Source organism: Perognathus longimembris, chromosome 3 (assembly GCF_023159225.1).
Source record: "Perognathus longimembris pacificus isolate PPM17 chromosome 3, ASM2315922v1, whole genome shotgun sequence".
NCBI lineage: Eukaryota > Metazoa > Chordata > Mammalia > Rodentia > Heteromyidae > Perognathus > Perognathus longimembris.
The window spans coordinates 10,979,957-10,987,939 of record NC_063163.1 but is presented as its reverse complement, the minus strand read 5'-3'; positions in this window follow the sequence as shown (position 1 = coordinate 10,987,939).

Sequence of the window (7,983 nt, the reverse complement as noted above, 5' to 3'; positions counted from 1 at the left end):
TTTCTCTGTGCTTTTTGAAGTGCTTACTACTTATTGCAAGAAAAGAAAAACAACTGAGGCCTTCCAATGATACAATGTCAGCCTGATATTAGTGACATCCATGGGAAGACTGCCTGTTCATTTTGGGATTTTCCCTGAGAAGGTGTTCCTTTGGGGAACAGCAGAAGTACATTGCAGCAGTCCAAGTTCAAAGTTTTATTTGCTTGTTTACTTTATACCCTATTACACATGAAATTTATTCTAAATCTAGTCTTTAAAAACCTCTCTAGGTAGATGTATAAAGGAGTTGCCATTTCACAAAGCAGTTGATGGATACCACATGTTTTGATCAATCTCACCCCTTTCAACATTCTCATCCATCTCTCCCCCTACAAGCCCCCAGTTCCTTCTCCTCTGGCAGCCTCGGTGTTAAATCACGTTGTCTCTCTGGCAGGAGAATCCCAGCATCGTCACAAGATGGAGTTAGACTGAGCATGTGCCTTAAAGCACCTGGCTTTAGAACGGTGCCAGTGATGAGCTGGTTTGCTAGCCCACGGGCAGGGCAAGGAAGGGCAGGGAAGGGCTCCTTGCACTGCATTCTCTATGCCGTTCTCCTGAGCAAGACAGGTGAGTCACAGAAGCCAGCCCATCCTATGAAGTAGCTGGGTGACACAAGGTTGTGGCCCTCCAAGAGCCCCTTCCCCTGAGGCAGAATTTGTTGCAGATTGCCTATTGCTAAGGAGAAGAGGACCCAGGCTTTTCTAGATCATGAAGCTAGGCAACTCAAGATGTTAGGATTAGCTGGGGCACAGTGGCTTCTCCCTGTAATCCTAGCTATTCAGGAGTCTGAGATCTGAGGATCATAGTTTGAAGCCAGCCCAGGCAGGACACTCTGGGAGACTCTTTCCTAATTAATCAGCAAAAAGCCGGCAGTGGAACTGTTACTCAAGCAGTGGGGTGCCAGCTTTGAGTGCAAATGCTAACAGACAGCACCTAGGCCTCGAGTTTAAGTCCCCCTACATGCACACACACACACACACACACACACACACACACACACACACACACACGATGTTAAGATTGCAAGTCTGGATTTAAGATTCAACCAGAAATGTTTACACTAAGAAAAGAACTTAAAACCTCCTCTAGAATTTCTGGCTTTAGTGTGGAACAGAATCCTGTCTGGAATATTTTGCTTAAAAAAAAATCAATCCACTATCACCATCAGGGGCAGGACAATAATAATAATAGTAATAATAATAATAATAAAACCTTCTCATGGATAGTGAGGAGGATGAGAAATGTCAGACACGGGAGACTTTCCCTATAGTCAGAATAATGAATTAATTTAAGTGTACTGGGGTTTAACCTTAAGGTCTCCTATGACTCAAAACCACACACTCTCCCTGCCAGCCTAGAGAGTTAGTATAAATTGACAAGCTGGAATCAACTGACAAGCTAGAACATTAGGACTTCTGTACTCCGGCGAAGCTGTGAATTAGAAACAAAATACCTTGCAGGCTTAGCAGATCTCTAGAGGACTTTATTTGATTTCTATTTTATGTATTGGTTAGTTTATTTATGTTATATTTTTTGTGCCAGTCCTGGGATTTGAACTCAGAGCCTAGGTGCTGTCCCTGTGCTTCTTGTGCTCAAGGCTAATTAGCTCTACTACTTGAGCCACAGTTCTACTTCTGTCTTTTTTTTTTTTTTTGTAGTTTATTGGAGATAAGAGTCTCATGGACTTTGCTGCCTGGGCTGGCTTTGAACCTCAGCCCTCCCATTACAACCTTCTGAGTAGCTAGGATTATAGGAGTGAGCCACTGGCACCCAGCTTAGAGTGACTTTAAGTGTGTCTTTTTTCTCTCTCTCTGTTCATGATAGAAAAGTTTGGAGAGGTTCTTAATTTGGAGTCTAGAGGTGTCTCACAGGACTTGTCAGTCTTCGGTAAGTTTTAAGCTAGTATTCATTTTTTTTTCCCCTAGGATAGTCCTGAGTGTGGATGAGAGTTTTGAAGGCATTTATGTCCCAATCAAAGACGAAGCATTACTCTCTGAGGCCCAAATTTCCAATAAAGAGAACAGAAAACAAGAAAGGAAAAGGATAACAGTCTGCATAAGAGGAAAAGAAGAACAGGAAAGAGTTGGGTAAGAATAGAAAGGCATGGCACCATCTTTTTCCTGATTTGTGTTTTCTTCCCCCATGTCCCTGGGCTGTGTCTGGCCAAACACTGCTGTTGACACTGCTAAGGCTGTTGACACTGCTAAGGAGGGCCATCGAGAGGCCTTGGGGAGCCCCCTCCCCCACTCACTCCAGAAACCAGAGCCAGGCACTCGTTAGATTTGGCTCTGGGTTTTCCTTGCTGTGTCAGAGCTGTGATTTGTGTTCAGCGCTCTGGGACACAAAATGGCATGTTGTATCATGCACATTTTTAACTCGAATTTTATTGAGCCCTTACGTGTCATTCCTCCTGACTCCTTTTTTTTTTTTTTTTTTTTTTACCACTTCGAATAAAAGTATAGGTGTTACGATGGCAGCTCCTAAACGCAGGCCTATTGATCTATTAAAAGAAGCACTTTGATTAAGCAATAATATGTGGTTGACTCAGAATGCCAAGTGGTAAATGTCTATGAATGACTACCAGACCAGGGCACTATAGAAATTTAGTGGAGTTCTCTGCCAGATTCCAGAGCTGTTCTTCCAAGAAAACATTTCCCATTTCTTGAGAAGGCAACATATTTGTCATCTTGATGCTTTTCTATTTCAAGGGTATGGAGCTTCGCCATGGGTGATCTTACTTCTTTGATGTGTGCCTGAATGAGGTCATGCTTCAGCTTCTTCCCTCTGCCTTCTTGACTGTCAAGAATAATCCTGACTATCTTCGATGTATATCACTGCCTATTTTAAAATTTGTCAAAATCCTGGATGATTGGAATGGCAGATGTGCTCAGTATTGGAAACATCTAGAATCAGCAAACTCTTGTCTTGTTGCCCACCATTAGTTGTCTGAGAATTCCTGGCTGTAAAGAGAGGTTTATGTATTTCTCCATTGTCAAGTTTTTTTCTCAGCCTTAACTCTACATCCCTGTCCTACTGTGTATCACCCCTTCTCCTAATAAGGCCTCCTATCTCTTTCCCACCTATCTGGATTCCAGGCACCCTTGGTCTCCTCCTGGAGGTTTCTCTTGGGCTTCAGCCTTACTGCTCTTGTCCTGAACTCATTTGCACCACAGTTCTGTCTCTGATGTCTTTTGTTTAATGTTATTGTTTTACCAACATGTCTTTTATGTTTTGAATGAGATTGAAAACTCCCAGTGGAACCAGGTCTTGGATATTTCCTAACACCAGATGGCACATATAGTAGATGCTTTGTAAATAATAAAAATGGAATAGTTGCTCATTTTCTTAAAGCGATTGCCTAGCATTGTAAGTTGGATTAAGTAGGTTAAAACAAGTTTCTGCCTGCAATTTGGAATTTCCCTCTATATTTGGTTTCCCTTCATAGTTTAAGAAAAAAAGAAAAGTAGGCAAAGAAGAGAGAAGAAAGCACCCCAGGCTATACTAAAGTTTGGCAACTTAGATAATAAATATGCATTGTGAGCTAAAAGACTGCTCAGCAGTTGTTGTCCACAATATTTAGATTTATTAAATGGGGCCCTCCAAATAAGATGAAAAAAAGTTGATTCAACCTCATCGTTTTTTGCATGGGTGTCAAGAGGTCTCCCAAAGCACGCAACTGCTAAGGATCAGTGGTTCTTGGCGGGGAATAATGAAGATAACTTACTATGGAGACCATCTGAAGTAGTGAAGGCAGTTTGGATGTGCTGCTGAATTGTAAGGCCCGGCAGAAGCACTAGGACAGGGCCCGTAAGGTCTTCAAAAGACAGAAAAGCACTGCCTTCTGGGTTCTTCTTCACTATTCTATGCCACAGTTTCTCATCTATGAATAGGGATCAAAACTGCCCTTAACTCCTTGGATTAGATGAGATTAATACATATGAAATGCTTAGGAAAAACATCTCATTTGTAAGCTTCTGAGAAATATTAGCCTCCATAGCTCTTTTTACCATGTTTGGATTAATTACTTAAACAGCACTGAATGAAATAGTCAAGCCTGCTATTTTCTTAGTAATTCTTTGTGAAGATTACAAGAGTCTTATGATTTTAGAATTTTTACATGGCCTTCACATTTTCAGCTGAAATGTGTCTGCAGGACAAGGAGGACTTTGGTGGTGTGAGTACTTTGAAAATGACAGGTCAGTGTATTCATTTTTCCAAAGTACTTTAGTTTGGCAATCACTAAAAGAAGATTAACATTGGACATGATAAGAAAGTTAGATCAACAAAAACCTGTGATCCAAGAGAGATAGGATAAGAGAGAAAGTCACCTACTCCTATGGGCTGGACACAGAACCAGGCTGACTGCCAGCAAAATGCCTGGTGATGACTCAGTTTATAAAAGGCCAATCGAGCAGAGGCTAATCATGAAAGAAATGGATTAATAGTGCTCAAGATTAGATAGGAAGCAAAGGTATTAAAGGCAGATTGTCCTGGTCAATAAGAATAAGGAATAGAATGACCCCAGCCTGACTAATCTCACCCGATCGTTGGTTGATGTGTTGCTGATGGAAAAAGATTGAAACACAAAGAAAATGAAGTCAAAGGACAGACCAATCTCCATCTGTCTGGCTTTCAATCTTTCCTTGGCAAAATGTGTAGGTTGAACTCAACGACCTTTCTGGTTTCTTCCCGGGCATCTATTGTCTAATTGCATAAATCTATGGAAGAAGAGAGAAGACAGCCCAGGGCTGGAGTTGCTATAAAGCTCTACTTTATGCAGCAACATTACAGCCACTTATGATTTTATCCAATGATGGCAATATCCTTTCATATTGTTCTTATGTGTCAGAAAACCCTTCAGCTCTGTTTCTTCTCAGCTTTCCCTCTTACTTATGGTTTTCATCAACTAGGAGCTACCACCTGTGAAACCTCTCTCCCGTTAGCTGATTTCTTCATTCCCGCCTGTGTCATTGTAACAGTTAGAGGGAAAATCCTACACATGAAATGAGACCATGTGCTTGTCTTTAGAGGCCCGCAGGAAGCTGGGAAATGTGGGGTGGCTAGTGATCCCCCAGCCAGGCTGGGGGAGTTCACCTTAAGGAAAGGCTGCGTGTTAATGACCAGGAAGAGAAGAGAGCTGGCATTGTTTGAAAACATAAGTGGAAAAAAGGAAACAGAACATGGTTGAAACCATAGTTTTGGAGCCAAGGCCTGTGTGTAATACAGCATTATGAAGGAATCCTTTGTAAACTTTAGTAATAGCCCAAGAGGACGGGGGATATGGCCTAGTGGCAAGAGTGCTTGCCTAGGATACGTGAAGCCCAGGGTTCGATTCCCAAGCATCACATATATAGAAAATAGCCAGAAGTGGCGCTGTGGCTCAAGTGGTAGAGTGCTAGCTTTGAGCAAAAAAGAAGCCAGGGACAGTGCTCAGGCCCTGAGTCCAAGCCCCAGGAATGGCAAAAAAAAAAAAAAAAAAAAAAAGAAAGAAAGAAAGAAAAAAGTAGAAATAGCCCAAGAACAGTTTCTGTGGACAATTCTGAGGATCATTCACTTATCAGAGATTTGTCTGGGTTTTGTTGTACTTTATCGCATACATATTCAGGAATCTTAGCCTTTTCTTTATGACCTTTGGATAGATCAGCAGACATTAGATTCTAACGTGTACCCATTTCTGAATTTCTATTATTTAGAACTTAGTCCTGCTTCAAGACCTACATTTTCCAAAGCCTTCTAAACAGATATGTTTAAGTATCTCTAAACAGAGAATAGAGTCTTTATAAACTGCAAAGCACTTGGAAACTTAAAAAAGTAAGTATAAGAATATGTTATGGGGGCTGGGGATATGGCCTAGTGGCAAGAGTGCTTGCCTCCTATACATGAGGCCCTGGGTTCAATTCCCCAGCACCACATATACAGAAAACAGCCAGAAGTGGCGCTGTGGCTCAAGCGGCAGAGTGCTAGCCTTGAGCAAAAAGAAGCCAGGAACAGTGCTCAGGCCCTGAGTCCAAGCCCCAGGACTGCCCCCCCCCAAAAGAATATGTTATGGGGGGGGGGGCAGGTATACATTTGTTCAAAATGCCCTGTGTGTAGATATGGAAATGCTACAATGAATACCCTGTCCTGTTATAAGTGTATGCTAATTCAGAAATAAAATGAAAAAGATAAGGAGCAAATCCACTAGTATTTCACTGTAGTGGTAACAAGGCACCCTCAAGTTTAGTGACTAACACAAATTTATTAATTTATAGTTCTATAGGTCAGCAGTCTATCTTGGAATCAAGTGTGAGGATGTATTCCTGCTATCTCAGCACTTAGAAGTATGAAGCAGGAGGCTCTTGAGTTTCAGACCAGCAACAGCTATAGAGCAAGATCCTTCTGTTTAAAAAAGTGCACCTCGGGTCTCACTGGACTAAATCAGAGTGTCGGCAGGGAGAATAGACTTTATTCCTCTCTTGAGAGTTGAAGCTGCCCATGTTCCTTGGCTTGTTGCTCTCTCTCCCTCCACCTTCAAAACCAGCAATATTGTCTTTTCTTTGATCCTGCTTCCAACTTCTCTGCAGCAAGGAAAGGCTGACTACTTGTCAGAGGGAAGGGGTAACATATTTTTCTTTTTTGCCATATCTTCTATTTCTCCTAGTCTATGGACGTTTAAGTCACATTTTGCTTCATTTCTGTTTTCCTAGAAATCAGTTCCTTGAAAAACATCTTTAAAAACCTGATTCAGAATTTCATCAAAGTATTTTGTCATAATTTTCTTTAAACGTTTCTCTGTGTCTGTGTTCACTTACCTTTATTCTTAATTTTGGTCATTTGTATCTTTTATCTCTCTTTTTAAGAGAAACCTAGTAACTTCCTCTTTTTCTGTATGTGAGACTTATTTGCCTTACTACATAAAAGGAACAGCACAATTTTTTATCCAGTTAAATTGCCAGTGATAATTAAGGCCTTAGCAAGAAATAAAAAATCACAGGAACAGACAATCCAGGAAGGAGATGCTTGTTAGGTCCAAATGGCTCTAATTGGAAAAGAGTTATTCTGGGGTTAACTATTTTCTCCAAATGACAAGTGTATCAGGAAGTGAAAATACCATGTCTAGATGTGGGAATAGTTGGGTCTCAAATGGTCATTTAATTCTTCAATGTCTTATTTCCTAACTTGACTTTCCTTGTTCTCACACACTTTTGCCTCTCCTTTGGCCCTGTCAATCATCTTCCTTTTGGGTAGACAGATGGGGCTACAAGAATAGTAATCAGCTATTTTAGAGAATGTTTAGATATTGCTTAAACAAATTTAACCTAAAGATTCTGTATAATTGAAGACAGATAGTTAACAGAAACAACAACAAAAATCCCACAATGTGTGTGGTGACAAGAGTGAATTCAAAGTGATAGAAATTTGAAGCAAACTCATTTTGATAAGTATCATTTTAACCTTTGAAAATGGACATGAATCACAGTGATTGTATAATTTCTTTTGTTATAAACTAGGTCATTTTTTGCACACACCTGTAGTGTCTGATTTAGATGTCACATTAATATTTCCTATATAAACCTTTGATTTTTAGTTTTTCAGATGCATGAAAGCAGTTAGATTTTTGTTCAAGCTTTCTGGATTTTTCTGGGAGGATTGTGGAAGTCTAGTAATGAAGTTTGATTTTTGCATGCAAATTTTGTTCTTATGGTAATTTGTTTTGTGCACACACAAGTTTTCTTTTAATCCTTTGCTCGTTGTGAATGCTAATTAGGCACAAGTAAGTTCATTTCTCTACAAAATTCCATCTTTGCCCATTAAACCTGTCCTTTATGAGGTCTATTACAACTTAGAAATGTGTCCATACTCAACTCCCTGCATCAATATAAGGTACCAGCTTAGCAGTAGACATTCTTTTTTTTCCCATTTATTTATTTATTTATTTACATTTTCTTTTTTTTCTGAATAATT